The 20,008-nt window shown below is 38.4% G+C and overlaps 1 protein-coding gene across 4 annotated transcripts in view; it reads left to right on the top strand.

The window, feature by feature from the left end:
• Window positions 1–20,008, top strand: part of KLHL8 (kelch like family member 8) — a 69,762-nt gene that overhangs the window by 18,952 nt on the left and 30,802 nt on the right. Inside the window, exon 1 of one of the 4 annotated variants that reach the window (XM_078445935.2) lies at window positions 14,062–14,229. The exons of the other annotated variants lie outside the window; for them this stretch is intronic. The gene's annotated coding sequence lies outside the window, so the exon portion shown is untranslated. Of the gene's footprint in view, window positions 1–14,061; window positions 14,230–20,008 lie in introns of those variants that run through there. 4 annotated transcript variants of the gene reach the window in all.

Below are 20,008 nucleotides of genomic sequence, written 5' to 3'. Positions count from 1 at the left end.
CAGAAATGATCAATGAAACTGAGAACTGGTTGTTTGAAAACAAAATTGATAAACCTTTAGCCAGGCTTATCAAGAAGAAAAAAAGGACTTAAATATATAAAATTAGAAATGAAAGAGAGTTACTATCAATACCACAGAAATATAACGGATTATAATAGACTACTGTGAAAAATGATATGCCAACAAATTGGACAACTTAGATGAAATGGATAAATTTCTAGAAACATAGTCTTCCAAGACTGAATTAAGAAGAAATAGGGGTGCCTGGGTGGCTCAGTCGGTTGAGCGTCTGACTTCAGCTCAGGTCACGATCTCACGGTTCGTGAGTTCGAGCCCCGCGTCAGGCTCTGGGCTGATGGCTCAGAGCCTGGAGCCTGCTTCCGATTCTGTGTCTCCCTCTCTCTCTGCCCCTCCCCCATTCGTGCTCTGTCTCTCTCTGTCTCAAAAATAAATAAACATTAAAAAAAAAAATTAAAAAAAAAAAGAAATAGAAAATCTGAATAGACTGCTAGTAATGAACTTGAATTGATAATCAAACTCCCAACAAAGAAAAGTCCAGGACCCACTGGTTTCCCAGGTGAATTCTACCATGCATTTGGAGAAGAATTAGTACCTATTCTTATTAATTATTCCAAAAAACAGGAGAGGAAGGAGTGCTTCCAAATTTATTTTACCAAGCCAGCATTACTCTGATACCAAAACCAAAAACACCAAAAAAAAAAAAAAAAAAAAAAAAAGGAAAATTACATATAGACCATTATCTCTGGTAAGCATAGATGTAAAAGTCCTCAACAAAATATTATTAGTAAATGAAATTCAATAATACATAAAAAGGACATTCACCAATATTAAGTGGGATTATTCCAGGGATGTGAGAATGGTTCAGTAGTCATAATTCAATGTGATATATCACATTAACAAGAGGAAAGAAAAAAAACCACATGAATATCTCCATAGATGCAGCAAAAGCATTTAACAAAGTACAACATTCATTCATGTTAAAAACTCAACATGGGTTTAGAGGGAACATATCTCAACATAATACAGGTCAAATATGAAAAACAAGCAGAGGACCTGAATAGACATTTTCCAGAGAAAGCATTTAGATAGCCAACAGGCACATGAAGAGATGCTCAACGTTACTAACCCATCAGAGAAATGCAAATCAAAACCACAATGCAGTATCACCTCACACCTGTCAGAATGCTCATTATCAAAAAGACTAGAAATAACAAGTCTTGGCAAGGATATGAAAAAAAGAGAACTCTTATGCACTGTTGGTAATGTAAATTGGTGTAGCCACTATGGAAAACAGTATGGAGGTTCCTCAAAAAATTAAAAATGGAAATTACCTATGCACCCCTATGTTTATTATAACATTATTTATAATAGATATGGAAGCAACCCAATTGTCCATCAATAGTGGATAAAGATGTGGTATATAAATACAGTGGAATATTACTCAGCTATAAAAAAGAACGAAGTCTTGCTGTCTGCAACAACATGGATGGACCTAGAGGATATTATGTTAAGTAAAATCAATCAGAGAAAGACCAATACTATATGATTTCACTTCTGTGTGGAATCTAAAAAGCAAATGAACAGACAAAAAAACTAAACAGACTCTTAAATACAGAGAACAAGTTAGTGGTTGCCAGTGGTGAGGTAGGTGGGAAACTGGTGAAATAGATTAAGGGGATCAAGAGGTATAAACTTCCAGTTATCAAGTAAATCACAGGAATGAAAAATACAGCATAGAGAATATGATCAATAACACTGTGATAATTTTGTAGGTGACATAGTAACTACACTTACTGTGGTGATAATGCATAGAACTGTTGACTCACTGTGTTATACACTTGAAAAAATAAAATGTGTATGTCAACTATTCAGTTAAAAAAGAAACGAGAAGAATGAGTCTAATAGCACTATGCTGCCTATATAGCAATAGTTACTATATAGAGATTCTTCAAAGTACCATTTGGAGTTCCTCTTTCTACTTAGTACTGTTCTGATTAATGTGTAGTATAAAAGTCATTCTTTGCCTATAAAGACTTTAGTTATGAGAATAATACAGTATGAATTAATATAATGTTCTGCATAACAGTATTATATATTGATAGCACATGTAGATTATAAGTGCAAAGAAGTTAGAAAAAAGAAAATAGAGTGACCTAATGTAGTATCTTTATGCTTTTGCTGTAAGTCTTGTTTTCTATAATTCATTGTAAGTTGTGTTTACATGTAAAAACACATTAGTTTTGTTATATATTCTCTGCATCGAACCAGTAAAACCATCTGCTTCTGTTTGAAATACCTTTTCTTCAGAACTTCTTATTTTCTGGATTGATAATGATTTTACTAGCATTTAGGGAAACAAAAACATGGTCTCATTTCCTGTCTGCTTCAGTAGGATTAACACAGTACGGTGTGGTAGAAACAGACCTCCATGGATCATCTCTTTTTTTCTTTTTCTAATCTCTTAATATATTTGAGGAAGGAGTAGTATCTTATTTTTTTCTCCCTAAGGGTCAGAATCTAAGTACATTTTTTTTTTTTTTTTTTTAACATTTTGGGTTATAGAGTTTAGGTTGAGATTTACTTTCACTTAATACTAACATACAGCCTTTATAAGTCCTAAAGTCTGCTAAGTTCCTTGGAGGAGTGAAGTGTTGTAGGGAATATTCATTTCCTGCTTTTATCTCCCATTTTATTATATATAATAGATTTTTTAAAAGTTGAGGGTGCTGTGTTCTTTGAATAGACCATTTTAAAAGAATTTGATATAGAAAGTTTTTGAGCTGTTGTGTCTTACCCAAATCTGATGTCAAATGTAAAAATGATTTTATAAAAATGAATATTTATAATGTCCTTTTCATAGAGCAGTCCTCTGACAAAGGAAATAGATTTGTGACAATAATAAATTAAGCCTTTAAACAGAAGCTAGAGTGGTTTGATACAAGGGAAAATGTGTACGATAGTTTTGAATCATGTGTACATAAACCTTGTGAACTTTAGAAGTAAGATCAGTAATACTTGCCATCATAATACTCAGGATCTTGGGCACAAAATATGGTATGATGAAAGTTCTGGATGAAGGAAGACTTGCTAGCTTAACTAGCAATGAAGAGTTGACCCTGTTCTTTTATACTGGGGGAAAAACACAGCCAACAAAATCATGCTGACTCAATCACTTATGACCCAGGCTTATGTGGGCAAGATACATAGATTTTTTTTTTCATAGGTATTTTTAAGATACTCTTCTCTAAGAGTTAACATTGTATTAAGCAGGCAAGTCTAAAACACAAAAGGAATAAAATCATTCAGAGAACTACAATGTACTGTGTGGATTCACAGAAGGGTGATCATACCCCATCGGGAGAATTTAGAGAAGGCTTCCTACAATTCAGAAACATTGTTTAAGTTTGGCCTACATATCATTCCCTCACAAGAAATAGCTTGAGTACTTGCACATATATTTGAGGAAAATGGAATAGTGAAATCTGATAAAGTAGAAAAAGAATGGGCTGAATTAGAGCTGAATTGAAAGCTCCCATATTCTACCTGTGTGACTTTGGGCAAGTCAGGGATGTTTAGGCCATCTATAGTGTAGTTGTGGTGCTTAAATGAGAGTATGTGTAAGACTTCTGGCAAATGTGACACACAGTGGTTTAGTCAGTAGCCTTTCCCTCTCCCTTCTCCTACTTTATGTCAAAAAATAATGGAGGAAAAGACTGGAAGGTAAGTTGGAATCAGAGCAAGGAGGGGTTGGCTTTGAATGCCAGGAGAAGCAATTTGAACTATGGTTTGATCAAACAGTTTGGATTTGACACTGAGAGCTAGATAAATCTGGCAGCATTGCCCTTATTAGTTGTTTAGGGATGATAGGGGCATGGTGATTGGTTAATGGGAGCTATTCTAATCCAGGCAAGATTTGTAGGTCTCAGAGTACCATAGTCTCCTACCCCCCTTATCCATGGTTTCATTTTCTGCAGTTTCAGTTTTGTGAGGTCAACTGCTGTTCAGAAGCAAATGATCTTCCTAACGTATCATTAGAAGGTCAGTAGTAGCCTAACAGTGTGTCAATGCCCATCATTCATCTCACTTCACAACTTCACTTCAACTTATCATGTAGGCATTTTGTCATCTCACATCACAAGAAGTGTGGGTACAGTACAATAAGATACTTTCAGATGGAGTACACACAACGTCTGTGACAGACACCACACTCACATAACATTTATTACCATGTATTGTTACAATTGTTCTATTATTAGTTGTTAATCTCTTACTGTGTCTAATTTATAAGTTAAAGTTTATCATAAGTATATATGTATAGGAAAAAACATAGTATGTATAGGGTTTGGTACTATCTGCAGTTTCAGGTATCTACTGGGGGTTTTGTAACATATCCCTTGCAGATAAGAGGGTTACTGTACAGTGAAAGAGAGTTGAATTCAGTGAATTCAGGAATAGGAGAGATTTTCCCAAGCAGGTTCAGGGGAATTGAAAGTGATAGGTTATGAAAGTCAGAGGAGTTAGGTATGGCTCAGGTTATGAACTAGGGCAACCTAAAAAATGACATTGCAGGGGCACCTGGGTAGCTGTTGTTTAAGTGTCTGACTCTTGGTTTTTAGCTCAGGTCATGATCTCAGAGGTTCGCGAGTTCAAGCCCTGCATTTGGCGCTGTGTTGATAGCACAGAGCCTGCTTGGAATTCTCCTTCTCCTCTCTCTCTCTGCCCCTCCCCACTTGCACTCTCTCTAAATAAATAAACTTAAAAAAAAATGACATTGCTACATGCAAAAGTAGGGGAATTAGAATGGCTGGTTTTAGAGGGGAGAAGAGAGGGACCTTGATTTTTCATGTCTTTGTTGTTTTTTTCTTTTTCACTTAAGTGCTCTGAACAGTAGTATAGTGGTTGATAGCACAGACTCTTGGAGCTGTGCTGCCTAGGTTTGAATATTGGCTCTCCCACTTACTTGGGCTGCATTCCATCTCATTGTGCCTCAGTTTCCTCATCTGTGAAAGGAGCAAGACAAAAATTGCTGCCTCACAGAGCCATAGTGGGAGCTAAATGATTTACTAGACATAAAATACTGAAAATAGAGGTAGGCAGATAGGGTTTTGGATCGTGAGGTTGATGATGGTAGTATTTCGAATGATGGTGATGGTGATGATGTCTGCCTTTATATATTAATCTAGTGGGCTGATTTATCCCTTTAGGAAATAGACTGGCTTGTGATTATATTGCCTTTTGTGTCCTTATCATGAATATGTTGGAATGTAACTGTCTTTTTCTATTTTATTTTAATCAGATTTTATTTTTCCATTTTATTTCTTATCATACAGTAAATTTTTATATTTTTGGTGTTCTGTGAAGTTTTAGTCTAAAACTTATATATATGTGTAGTCTCTGATCCATTTTTAGTTAATTTTTATGTGAGGTGTGAGGCTTAGGTCAAGGTTCATTATTTTGTATATGGATATCCAATTGTTTCAACATCATTTGTTGAAAAGACCATCTCTTCTCCATTGAATTGCTTTTGTACCTTTTCAGATCAATTGGCTAATTGATAGATGAAAGAATAAGGGCGTTAGATATACACACAATGGAATATTAGCCATAAAAAAGAATGAAATCTTACCATTTGTGACAATATGGATGGGCCAAAAGGGTATTATACCAAGTGAAATAAATGAGACAGAGAAAGAGAAATGCCATATGATTTCACTAATATGTGGAATCTAAAAAACAACAACAAATAAACAAACAAAAAACATAAACATTCTGACAAATACAGAGAACAAACTGGTAATTACCACAGGGGAGGAGGTTGGGAGTGGGTAAAATGGGTGAAGGGGATCAAGAGGTACAAACTTCCAGTTATAAAATAAATAAGTCATAGGGATGAAAAATGCAGCATATGGAATATAGTTAATAATATTATGACAACAGTCTATGGTGATGTATGGTAACTACACTTGTTGTGGTGAGCATTGCATAATGTGTAGAATTGTTAAATCACTGTGTTATATACCTGAAACCAGTACAGCGTTGTATTTCAATTGTACTTAAATAAATAAATAAAAAAAATCAGGGGTGCCTGGCTGGCTCAGTTGGTAGAGCATGTGATTCTAGATCTTGGGGTCATGAGTTTGAGCCCCACATTTGGTGGATATATCACTTAAAAAAATAAAGATTAAAAAAATCAATTGGCCATATTTGTGAGTCTGTTTCTGAACTGTGTTCTATTGATATATATGTCTGTCCATTATCACATTGTCATTGTTTATTTAAGCTTTTACATTTAAAATAGTTTTAGATTTCTCGGAAAATTGTGAAGATAGTACAGATAATTCCTGTATACCGCCATCCACTTTCCTTTAACATTTTTCACTAAATTGGTACATTTGTTAAAGTTAATGAACCAGTATGATACATTATTAACGAAAGCCCCATACTTAATTCAGATTTTCTCATATGTTTTTGTTTTTTGATTTTTTTAAATAAGCTCCATGTGGGGCGCCTGGGTGGCTCAGTTGGTTGGGCGGCCGACTTCGACTTAGGTCATGATCTTGCAGTCCGTGAGTTCGAGCCCCGCGTCGGGCTCTGTGCTGACAGCTCAGAGCCTGGAGCCTGTTTCAGATTCTGTGTCTCCCTCTCGCTGACCCTCCCCTGTTCATGCTCTGTCTCTCTCTGTCTCAAAAATAAATAAAACGTTAAAAAAAAAAATTAAAATAAATAAATAAATAAGCTCCATGCCCAGCGCAGAGCCCAACACAGGACTCCAGCTCATAACCCTGAGACCGAGACCTGAGCTGAGGTCAAGAGTTGGATGCTTCACTGACCGAGCCACCCATATTTCCTTAGTGTTAACTAATGTCCTATTTCTGTTAGAGGATCCCATTCAGGATACCACATAACAGTTAGTTGTCATGTCTTCTTAAGCTCCTCTTGGCTATCATAATATCTCAGATTTTTCTTGTTTTTGATGACTATATTTCTTCAACACTTGAGTAGCACACTCCATTGAGTTCTTTTGCATCTCCTCCAACATATTGGCAGTTTTGATCAAGACCTTTTAGAGTAGAACGTGGTTACAGAGGAGTAGGGGGTGGCCAATTGCAATGGTCTCCTGGGGTAGAGGCTGGCGACCTGGTGGGAGCTACTGTGCTATCCAAGCCCTAGCATCTAAGGAGCTCCATGCCAGCTGCTGCTGTCTAGTCTGTCTCTATATATTTTGTGATTTCCTCTTTGATTTCTGGGTTAGCTCATTCATTGTTCACTAGCATGTTATTTAGCCTTCATGTGTTTGTGTTCTTTCTAGGATTTTTCTTGTCATTGCTTTCTAGTTTCATACTGTGTGATTAGAACGGATGCATGATATGATTTCAGTCTTTTTGAATTTATTGAGACTTTTTTATGGTCTAACATGTAATCCATTCTGGGGAATGTTCCATGTACACTTGAAAAGAATGCATATTCTGAGGTGCCTGGATGGCTCAGTCTGTTAAGCGTCCAACTCTTGATTTTTGCTTAGGTTGTGATCACATCATTCATGAGATGGAGCCCTGCGTCAGGCTCTGCACTGACAGCATGGAGCCTGTTTGGGATTCTCTCTCTCCCTCTCTTTCTGCTCTCCCCAACTCATATTTGCACACGTTCTCTCTCTCTCTCTTAAAATAAATAAACTTAAAAAGAAAAAGAATGTGTGTTCACTGTTTTGGGATGGTGGGATGTTCTGAATACATCTGAATGTTTTGAGATACAGTGTTCTAAATACATCTGTCTGGTCAAGTGAGTCATTCATTCAAAGCCACTGTTGCCTTGTTGATCTTCTATCTGTATTATCTATCCCATTAAGTGGGGGGTTAAAGTCCCCTACTATTATTGTATTACTGAAATTCTTTCCTTTGTCTTTTAACAGTTACTCTATTTAAGTGCTTTCATGTTGGGTGCATAAATATTTATCATTGTTATACATTCTCTTGTTGGATTGTGCCCTTTATCATTATGTAGTTTTCTTTGTCTCTTGTCACAGTCATTGTTTTAAAATTTATTTTGTTCAATATAAATATTGCTACCCCAGCTTTCTTTTCACTTCTATCTTGTATGATTAATGTTTTGTCATCCCTTCACTTTCAGTCTGCGTGTATTTAGGTATGAAGCGAGTGACTTGTAGGCACCATATAGATGGATCTTTTTTACGTATTCAGTCACCATATGTCTTTTGATTGCATCATTTAGTTCATTTACGTACAGAGTAATTCTAGGTGGGGGTGCCTGGGTGGCTCAGTTGGTTAAGCTTCTGACTTCAGTTTGTGATCTCGAGGTTTGTGAGTTTGAGCTCCACATCAGGCTCTCTACTGTCAGTGCAGAAGCCTGCTTTGGATCCTTTGTCCCCCTCTCTCTCTGCCTCTTCCCTGCTTGCTCTCTCTCTCTCTCTCTCTCTCTCTCTCTCTCTCATAGACATACATCAAAAAAAGTAATTATCAGTAGGTATGTACTTATTGTCATTTTGTTACCTACTTTATAGTTGTTTTTGTAGTTCTCTGTTCCTTTCTTTTGCTTTCTTCCCTTGCTGTTTGATGGATTTCTTTAGTGATATTCTTAGGGGTTCCTTTCTGTTCATTTTTTGCATATGAATTACAGATGTTTAATTTGTTGTTACTGTTAAGTTCACATACAACATCGTATGCATATAGCCATCTATGTTAAGTTGAAGGTCATTTACTTTAAACCCATAAACCCATTCTTCTTTTTTTTTTTTTAATGTTTGTTTTTGAGAGAGACACAGCGCAAGTGGGGGAGGGGCAGAGAGAGAGGGAGACAGAATCTGACAGCTCAGCAGAGAGCCTGATGCAGGGCTCAAACCCATGAACCATGAGATCATGACCTGAGCTGATGTAGGACGCTTAACTGACTGAACCACCCAGGCGCCCCTTGATCTACTGCTTTTATTATGTTTGTATTTACCTGTGAAATTTTTTCATTTTTTAATTTTCTTACTCTTGACTACAGCCTTTTCTTTCCACTCAGAAAATTCCCTTTAGTTTTGTTGGTATGGGAAACTATTTATCTCTCCTTGTAGTTTGAATGATAGTCCTGTTGGATAGAGTATTCTTGGCTGCAGGTTTTTTTCCTTTAAGCACCCTGAGTATATCATGCCACTCCCCTTTGCCTGCAGTGTTTCTGCTGAAAACTCAGCTGATAGCCTTATAAATTTTCCCTTGTATGTAACTGTTTTCTTTTCTCTTGCTGTTTTTAAAATTCTCTTGTTATTACTCCTTTTTCCACTGTGTTACATATCATGGTGTGGACCTCCTTGTGGTGATTTTATTGGCAGTTCATTGTGCCTCCTAGATACGGGTGCCTCTTTCTTTCCCCAGAATTGGGAAGTTTTCAGCTATTCTTTCTTCACATCAGTTTTCTTTTCCCTCTTCTCTCTCTTTTCCTTCTGGGATCCCTATCATGGGAATGTTATTGCACTTGATGATGTCACTCAGTTGTTTTAACCTATTCCAATTTTTATCATTCTCTTTTTCTGTTCAGCTTGGTTGCTTTCTTTACTCTCTCTTCCAATTTCCATATCCATTCTTTTGTGTTTTCTAGTCTGATGTTGATTCCGTCTAGTGTATACATTTTTAATTTCAGATATTGAGTTCTTCATCTCTGGTTCTTTTTTCTTTCCCTTTTGTGATAGTCTCACGGAGGTTTTTCAGTCTTTTCTCAAGTTCCATAAGTATCTTTATGACCCTTTGAATGCTTTATCAGATATATTGCTTATCTCCATTTCATTTAGCTCTTTTGCTGTGATTTCCTATTCTTTCATTTGGGACATATTCCTATGTCTCCTCATTTTATCTAAGTCTGTGTCTTTGTTTCTATGTATTAGGAAAATCAGCTGTGTCTCCTGTTCTTGAAAGTGTGGCTTTATGAAGAAGAGTTCCAGTGGTGCCCTGTAGTACAGCGTCTCCTGTTCACCAGAACCAGGCACTTCAGGGGTGTCCCCTATGTGTGTTGCGTGCACCCTCCTATGTGTGTTGTGGCTGAGCTGTGTTTGCTTCAAGTCCAGTTGGTTGGAGTGGCCCAGCTTCTCTGTTGTTTGCAGGGTTTGGTTGCCATGCCGTTAAGTTGCTAGTCTGGGGCTGCTGTGGGCTTGTAGTTGGGTGCTGTCAGCAGTCAGACCAAATGCCTGCCCTCAGCTTGTGTGCTGCAGCTGTGGTAACACTGAACTGCGGGGCACTTTTCCTGTGTTGTCCCCTGAGAGGCTTTTGTTCGTTGGCAGGTCTGATATCAGACCAGATGCCTGCCCCCAGTAAGTCTGCTGAGGCTGCAGTTGCACTGGTGTGTGTAGTTCTCTTCCCCTCTCCCCAGGCACAGGGAGTGGTGCTGTTCCCTGTGAGCTTCTTATAGGATGTGTTGTAGCAGGAGCTGCTTTGGAGGGATGCTTGCCAAGTTGGACAGGGTTGGATGGGGCAGATCCACAGGAGAACACAGGGGCAGGGTATGTGGTGTTAGCTAGTACAGTGGAGCATGTTCCTAGAAATGTCCAGCTACCTAGGCTTGGGGGTGGGAGGAGAAATGGCACCGGCCAGATCTTTTGTTCTTAAGTCTCCTAAAGATTCCTGCCTGTCCAGCACATGTTCTGAGATTAAATAACACTTCTTCCTACGTATCCCAGGTGCTTTTCAAATTGCTGCTTTTATATTGGATCTTTCAGGGCAAGGACTCAATTTCCTAATATCTTCTGGCTTTCCCAGAGTCAAGCCTGCTGATTTTAAGTACCTGGAGTTAAGCCCCACTGGTTGTAAAAACTCATGTAGGTAATCCTTACTGGTTTTCAAAGCCAAATGTTACGGAAATTTGTCTTTCCAGTGCAAGTCCCGATGCCTGATGTGGGTGGGTATTGTATGGACATGATTCTTTTGTTGTCTGTACTTTTGGTGTTATATTCAAGAAATCATTGCCATATCCAATGTCATGAAGCTTTTCCTTTGTTTTCTTCTAACAGTTTTATAGTTTCGGGCTTTAAATTTAGATCCTTAATGCATTTTGAGTTAATTTATGCATATGGTATAAAGAGTGTAACTTCATTCTTTTGTGTGTTGGTTATCCGCTTTTTAGGTAATGTCTTTTTATAATTGGTAATTTTCTTGGCTTTGATGTCTGTGTTATGAGATAATGTGTCTCCTTCAGTTTACTTTTAAGTACTGTTAGCATGGTATATCTGTTTCTGTCCTTTACATTAACTTATTTGTATTTTTATACTTAAAAGTTGGTGTTGTTTCATAGGCAATTTAATGTTGAGTCACACTTCTTATGCAGTCTGACAATCTTTTTTTTAATGCCTTTATTTGAGATAATTTTAGGTTTATTTGCAGTTGTAAGAAATAATCTTGTATACCCTTCATCCAGTTTTCCTCAATGGTAATATCTGACATAGCTTTAGTACAATATCACAACCTGGAAATTGACACTGATTCATGTGACCACATCATAGTCAAGGTCTAGTTCTATCACAAGTATCTTTTTTTCCAGTTCCATCACAAGTACCTTTTACAAACCCAGGCATTCCTCACTTCTCATCTTTCCCTAACCCCTAAACCACTAATATGTTCTCCATCTCTATACTTTGGTTATTTTGAAAATGTTACATAAATGGAATCATACATTCCAAAAGCATGTAACCCTTTGAGGTTGGCTTTTTTTTTTTTTCCATTCAGTATGTTACATGTTTTAGTGGCTAACTTTTTAAAAAATTGCTGAGTAGTATTCCATAATCTGTGCCTTTTTTGTTTGTTGGTGTTTAGGCCGTTTATATTTAACATGATTTGATATAGTTGGGTTTAAATCAGTCATCCTTCTCAGGTTATTACAACTATGGCCCTGGGGCTAAATCATGCCTACCAGTTGTTTTTATAAATTTTTATTGGAACACAATTATGCTCAGTTATTTACTGTTGACTGTGGTTGCTATTGTGTTTCAGTGGCAAAGTTGAGTAGTTGTGATAGAAACCTCATGTCCCATTGAGGCTAAAGTATTTACTTTTTGGGTCATTTACAGACAAAAATTGCTGACCCTGTCCTAGACCAATCTTGTTCTTTTATAAATGAAAAAACTGAGAATTAGAAATGTGTACGGACATGCAGTTGATTTTTGTGTGTTGACTTTGTAGTCTACTTTGCTGAATTCATTAATTCTGCAGGTTTTTTTGTGGAGTCTTTGGGATATTCTGCCTATAAGATCATATCATCTATGAGTAGAGGTAATCTTCTCTCTAATTTGCATGCCTTTTATTTCTTCTTGACTAAGTGCTCTGGCTAGAACTTGCAGTACTCTTGAATAGAAGTGGTGAAGGATGGGCATCCTTGCCTTGTTTCTGATTTTAGCAAAAATGTGTTCTTTCACCATTGAGTATGATGTTCACTGTGAGTTTTTCATGAATGGCTTTTATTATGTTGAGGCAGTTTCCTTCTGTTTGTAGTTTGTTCAGTGTTTTTATCTTGAAAGTGTGTTGAGTATTGTGAAATTATTTTTCTGCATCAGTTGAGATGATCATGTGGTTTTTTTTCTTTCATTTTGATATAGTGTACTATATTTATTCATTTTTATATGTTGAACCACCTTGCATTCCAGAAATAAATCCCACTTGGTCACTGTGTATAATCCTTTTAATATGTCACCAATTTTGTTTGCTATTATTTTGTTGAGGATTTTGCGTTACTGTTCATTAAGATTTATAGGTTTGTAGTTTTTTCATAGTCTTTGTTTGTCTCTGATATCAAGGTAATGCTGACCTCACAGAATGAGGTGGGAAATATTCTGTCCTTGTCAATTTTTGGGAAATATTATGAAGGAATAATATTAGTTCTTCTTTAAATAAAATGCTTGGTAGAATTCGCCAGTGAAGCCGTCAGGTCCAGGTCTTTAATTTTGGGGGAGATTTTTGATTATTGATGTAATAATTGATTTTTTTTAAGTTTATTAATTTATTTTGAGAGAGAGAGCATGAGTGGGGAGGAGCAGAGGGAGAGGGAGAGAGAATCCCAAGCAGGCCCCACAGTCTCAGTGCAGAGCCCAATGTGGGGCTCAGTCTCACAAACTGTGAGATCATGGACCTGAGCTGAAATCAAGAGTCGATCACTCAACCAATTAAGCCTCTGAGACACCCCAATAATTGATTCTTAGTAGTTGTAAATCTCTATTTATATTTTCTATTTCTTTGTGATTTAGGTTTTATTTCCTAGGAACTTGTCTATTTCATATTCAATTTGTTGATGTATAACTGTTCATAGTATTCTTTTATAATTATTTTTATTTTTGTAGAGTCAGAAGTAATGTCCCCATTTTCATTTCTAATTTTACTAATTTGAGCCTTCTCTCTTTTTGTCTTAGTTGATTTACCAGAAATTTTGTCAATTGTATTGATTTCTTCAAAGAACCAACTTTTGGGTTGTTTTCTTCTGCCGTTTATCTGTTTTCTGTTTTATTTATTTTTTACTCTATATTTCATTTCTTCTGCTAGTTTTGGGTTTAGTTTTCCTTTTCTGGTTTCTTAATTTGTAAAGCTAGGTTATTGATTTGAGATTTTTAAAAAATGTGTTTATAATCATAAGTTTCCTACTTAGCACTCCTTTCACTGTGGCTCCTGTAAGTTTTGGTATATTGTGTTTTTATTTTCCTTTGCTTCTAAGTATTTTCTTTGTTTTTTTCCCCTAATGTTTATTTTTGAGAGAGAGAGAGGGTGCAAGCAGGGGAGGGACAGAGAAAGAGGGGAACAGAGGATCCAAAGCAGGCTCTATGTTGACAACAGACAGCCTGATGTGGGGCTCGAACTCCCAAACCATGGGACCATGACCTGAGCCGAAGCCAGATACTTAACCAACTGAGCCACACGGGTGTCCCATGCTTCTAAGTGTTTTCTAATTTCCCTTGTGATTACCTCTTTGATGCATTGGTTGTTTTTGAAAGGGTATTAATTTTCCCATTTCTTCCAATTTTCCATTGTTCTTTTATCATTGATTTCTAACTTCATCCTGATGTGATTCAAGAGGATACTTGGGGGAGGGGCCAACATGGCAGAGAAGTAAGGGGATCTGAACTTCCTGCGTCTCTCAAACAAAGAAGTGTTGAAGCCAAAGGACTTTGAGCCCCAAGAGTTTGGGAGGAAAAGAGACTGGGTTGCTACCAGGAGTACACCAGGACAACCTGCTGGGCCATAGGTGTGTGATTGTGAACTGGCAGAGATAAAACAAATGGAGGGGAGGGATCCCCTTCTGTGGAGAGACAAAGGGAAAGAAAGAGCGGCTGGGGAAGCATAGGACTGTATCTGGACAAGAGAAGAACCATGACGGGGATGGAGAAAGATCCAATGTCTAATTGTGGGCCTTTCTCCGGATTGGGGCCGGCTGCCCTGTTCGTGCACCTGGGGAGGAGGAGAGCCAGCCCTGGGCTCAGTGGCTAGGTCAGGGGTGCAGTCTGCAGTAGGAGAAAGTGATCCCCTCCCTTGGAGTGCTGTGGGACAGGACAAAGCCTGTCGGGGGACCACGTATGGGGTGACGAAGAGCTGTGCTTCCCCAATACCAGGGAGCATGGAGCGGGAGTTTGAATCCCAGCCAAGCGCTGGGGCATGGGAGTCAGTGGAATGAAACGAACTGCCTCGTTTGTGCCTGCGGCACAGTGAGGACGGCTTTTACAGAGTAGTTTGGGTCACTGGTCTGTGGAGGAGAGACTGGCGGGGGGGAGGGTGTCGTCATTTTTCTCCCCACCACCACCAAGGTGGGACCTCAGGGATCAGACAGTGGGGCCCACATTGGAGGCGGGACCCCCCTACATCAAACCACACCACTCTGCTCCTGGTAACTGCGTATCTACTGGAGCGGCATAGATGCTGAGGAACTAGATGGCCCCTCCTTCAGACCAGCGCTGCTGCATTGCCTGGATTAATTCGCAGACAATTCTTATTATATAGATATATTTTTCCTTCCTTTTCTCCTTATCTCTTCCCTCCTGTAGTCTGGGTACGCTGGTTGTTGGTTTGTTTAAGCAGACATACTTAATCCATTCTCTTGATACATGTTTTTTTTTTTTTTAATTTTTTTTTAATGTTTTTATTTATTTTTGAGACAGAGAGAGACAGAGGATGAGCAGGGGAGGGGCAGAGAGAGAGGGAGACACAACATCTGAAGCAGGCTCCAGGCTCTGAGCTGTCAGCACAGATCCCGATGTGGGGCTCGAACTCACAGACTGTGAGATCATGACCTGAGCTGAAGTCGGACGCCCAACCGACTGAGCCACCCAGGCGCCCTCTTGATACATGTTCTGTACCTCCTTCTTTACTTTCTCTCTGGAATAATTAAGCTGTATAGTTTCTCTGTCTGGACAACCTTACCTTCTTTTATTTTTCCCCCGGCCTGCTCCTTTACTTTCCTTTCCGTCCTTCTGGATTAAGCCATTTAGTCTCTCTGCCTCGTCAGTGTTTTTCTTTTTCCCTACCCCTGTCATTTCTCTCTTTGTATGTGCTCTGCCATCAGCACCACCTCTACCCTGTTCTTTACTTGCAGCTGGTGTTTCTGGTTTTTTGCTTTTGGGTTGTTTTTTTCCTTTCCTTTTCTTTTTTTATTTGTGTGTTTCTGTGTTTTGTTTTCTGTTTGTTTTCCTTTCCAGGGCTACTTCAAGGAACAAATCAAAGCACATCTGGTGGAGGGTCCAAAGCATCACTACGAGTAGGGAAATATAATAACCAAAGTCACAACAACACAAAGCAAGTAACACTCTCCAAAAAACACCTCCTGAAGGGCCAGGCCCTGGACAGTGTATGACCCCTCTTTAATATAGCAGTGCTCACAGGTACAGAGCACATAACAAACTTTTGAAACACATAAGGTACAGAAAACTAGCCAAAATGATGAAACAGAAGAATTCTCCTCAAAAGATATTCCAGGAAGAAATGACAGCTAAAGTATTGATCAAAACAGATATAAGAGGGGCGCCTGGGTGGCGCAGTCGGTTAAGCGTCCGACTTCAGCCAGGTCACGATCTCGCGGTCCGTGAGTTCGAGCCCCGCGTCGGGCTCTGGGCTGATGGCCCAGAGCCTGGAGCCTGTTTCCGATTCTGTGTCTCCCTCTCTCTGCCCCTCCCCCGTTCATGCTCTGTCTGTCTCTCTCTGTCCCAAAAATAAATAAAAAACGTTGAAAAAAAAAAAATTAAAAAAAAAAAAAACAGATATAAGATTAATTGGGCTTGAAAAAAGCATAGAAGACACCAGAGAATCTATTGCTGCAGAGATCAAGGAACTAAAAAATAGTAATGTTGAATTAAAAAATGCTATAAATGAGGTGCAAAATAAAATAGAGGCAGTAACAGCAGGGATTGAAGAGGCAGAGGGGACAATAGGTGAATTAGAAGATAAAATTATGGAAAAAGAGGAAGCTGAGAAAAAGATAAAAAAATTCTGGATCACAAGGGGAGAATTAGAGAACTAAGTGATTCAATGAAAGGGAACAATAGCCATATCATAGGAGTTCCAGAAGAAGAAGAAGAGAGACAGAAAGGGGCCGAAGGTACACTTGAACATATCATAGCTGAGAACTTCCCCAAACAGACATTCACGTCCAGGGGGCACAGGGAACTCCCTTCAGGTGTAACTTGAATCGATCTTCTGTATGACATATCATAGTGAAACTGGCAAAATGCAAAGATAGAGAATTCTGAAAGCAGTTAGGGATAAATGGGCCTTAACATACATAAGGGTAGTAGCAGACCTATCTACTGAAACTTGGCGGGGCAGAAAAGAATGGTGGGTGACCTTCAATGTGATGAACAGGAAAAATATGCAGCCAAGAATCCTTTATCCAGCAAGCCTGTCATTCAGAATAGGAGAGATAAAGGTTTTCCCAGACAAAAAAAAAAAAAAAAAAAAACAACAAAAAAAAACAAAACAAACAAAAAAAAAACACAAAAACTGAAGGAATTCGTCACCACTAAACCAGCCCTACAACAGATCCTAAGGGGGACTCTGTGAGTGAAATGTTGCAAGGACCACAACATATCAGAGATATCACTACAAGCATGAAACCTACAGATGACACAATGACTCTAAATCCCTATCTTTCAATAATAACACTGAATGTAAGTGGACTAAATGCTCCAATCAAAAGACATAGGGTATCAGAATGGATAAAAAACCAAGACCCATCTATTTGCTGTCTACAAGAGACCCATTTTAGACCTGAGGACACCTTCAGATTGAAAGTGAGTGGATGGAGAACCATCTCTCAGGCTACTGGAAGTCAAAAGAAAGCTGGAGTAGCCGTACTTACATCAGACAAACTAGATTTTAAACTTAAGGCTGTAACAAAAGGTGAAGAAGGGCATTATATAATAATTGTGGGGGTCTATCCATCAGGAAGAGCTAACAGTTATAAATGTCTATGCACTGAATTCAGAAGCACCCAAATACATAAAACAATCACAGACATAAGCAATCTTATTGGTTAGAATGTGATAATTGTAGGGGGCTTTAATACTCCACTTACAATAATGGACAGATCATCTAGACAAAATCAGTAAAGAAACAAGGGCCTGAATGATACACTGGACCAGATGGAATTGACATATATTTAGAGCTTTTCATCCTTAAGCAGCAGAATGTACTTTCTTCTTGAGTACACATGGAACATTCTCCAATATCACATACTGGGTCACAAAACAGCATTCAATAAATATAAAAGAATTGAGATCATACCATGCACACTTTCAGATCACAATGCTATGAAACTTGAAATCCACCACAGGAAAAAGCTTGGAACACCTCCAAATACATGGAGGTTAAAGGACATTCTTGTAAAGAACGAATGGGTCGGGGCGCCTGGGTGGCGCAGTTGGTTAAGCGTCCGACTTCAGCCAGGTCACGATCTCGCGGTCTGTGAGTTCGAGCCCCGCGTCAGGCTCTGGGCTGATGGCTCGGAGCCTGGAGCCTGTTTCCGATTCTGTGTCTCCCTCTCTCTCTGCCCCTCCCCCGTTCATGCTCTGTCTCTCTCTGTCCCAAAAATAAATAAAAAACGTTGAAAAAAAAAAAATTAAAAAAAAAAAAAAAAAAAAAAAAAAAAAAAAAGAACGAATGGGTCAACCAGGCAATTAAAGAAGAAGTTAAAAAAATATACAGAAACAAATGAAAATGAAAACACAACAGTCCAAACCCTTTGGAATGCAGCAAAGACAGTTCTACGTGGAAAATACATTGCAATTCAGGCCTGTCTCAAGAAACAAGAGAAATCCCCAATACAAAATCTAACAGCACACCTAAAGGAACTAGAAGCAGAACAACAAAGAAACGCAAACCCAGTAGAAGAAAAGAAATAAAGATCATAGAAGAAATAAACAATACAAAATAAAAAAAAATCAGGATAACAGATTAATGAAACTAAGAGTTGGTTTTTTGAAAAAATAAAATTGATAAACCTCTAGCTAGGTTTCTCAAAAAGAGAGAAGAGAGGACCCAAATAGATAAAATCACGCATGAAAATGCATTTATTACAACCAATCCCTCAGAAATACAAGCAGTTATCAGTGAATACTGTGAAAAATTATATGTCAACAAACTGGACAACCTGGAAGAAATGGACAAATTTCTAAACACCCACACACAACCAAAACTCAAACAGGAAGAAATAGAAAATCTGAACAGACCCATAACCAGTGAAGAAATTGAATCAGTTATCAAAAATCTCCCAACAAATAAGAGTCCAGGACCAGATGGCTTCCCTGGGGAATTCTACCAGATATTTAAAGCGAGATAATACTTATCCTTCTCAAGCTGTTCCAAAAAATAGAAATGGAAGGAAAACTTCCAGACTCATTCTACGAAGCCAGCATTATTTTGATTCCCAAACCAGACAGAGACCCAGCAAAAAAAAGAGAACTACAGGCCAATATCCCTGATGAATATGGATGCAAAAATTCTCAACAAGATTCGAGCAAGTCATATTCAACAGCATATAAAAAGAATTACTATGATCAAGTGGGATTCATTCCTGGGCTGCAGGGCTGGTTCAACATTCGCAAATCAATCAATGTGATACATCACATTAATTAAAAAAGATAAGAACCATATGATCCTGTCAATCGATGCATAAAAGCATTTGACAAAATTCAGCATCCTTTCTTATATTTCTTTTTATTTTTTATTTTTTAACATTTATTATTGAGGGACAGAGAGACACAGAGCATGAGCAGGGGAAGGGCAGAGAGAGGGGGAGACACAGAATCTGAAGCAGGCTGCAGGCTCTGAGTTGTCAGCACAGAGCCCGATGCAGGGCTCAAACTCACAAACTGCGAGATCATGATCCGAGCTGAAGTCGGTTGCCCAACTGACGGAGCCACCCAGGCGCCCCTCAGCATCCTTTCTTAATAAAGACCCTCAGGAAAGTTGGGATAGAAGGAGCATACTTCAACATCGTAAAATCCATTTATGAAAAGCCCACAGCTAATATCCTCAGTGGGGAAAAACTGAGAGCTTTCCCCCTGAGATCAGGAACACAACAGGGATGTCCACTCTCACCACTGTTGTTTAACATAGTGTTGGAAGTCTAGCATCAGCAGTCAGACAACAAAATGAATTAAGAGGCATCAAAATTGGCAAAGATGATGTCAAACTTACACTTTTCGCAGACGACATGATACTCTACATGGAAAACCCGACAGACTCCACCAAAAGTCTGCTAGAACTGATACATGAACTCAGCAAAGTCTCAAAGTACAAAATCCAGGTACAGAAATTGGTTGCATTTTTATACACCAATAATGAAGCAACAGAAAGAGATATCAAGAAATTGATCCCATTTATAGTTGCACCAAGAACCATAAAACACCTAGGAATAAACCTAACCAAAGATGTGAAAGATCTGTATGCTGAAAACTGTAGAAAGCTTATGAAGGAAATTGAAGAAGATACAAAGAAATGGTAAAACATTCTGTGCTCATGGATTGGAAGAGTAAATA

This window comes from Panthera onca, chromosome B1 (genome assembly GCF_046562875.1).
Source record: "Panthera onca isolate mPanOnc1 chromosome B1, mPanOnc1 haplotype 2, whole genome shotgun sequence".
Classification (NCBI taxonomy): domain Eukaryota; kingdom Metazoa; phylum Chordata; class Mammalia; order Carnivora; family Felidae; genus Panthera; species Panthera onca.
This window is presented reverse-complemented; position numbering and strand designations above follow the sequence as displayed.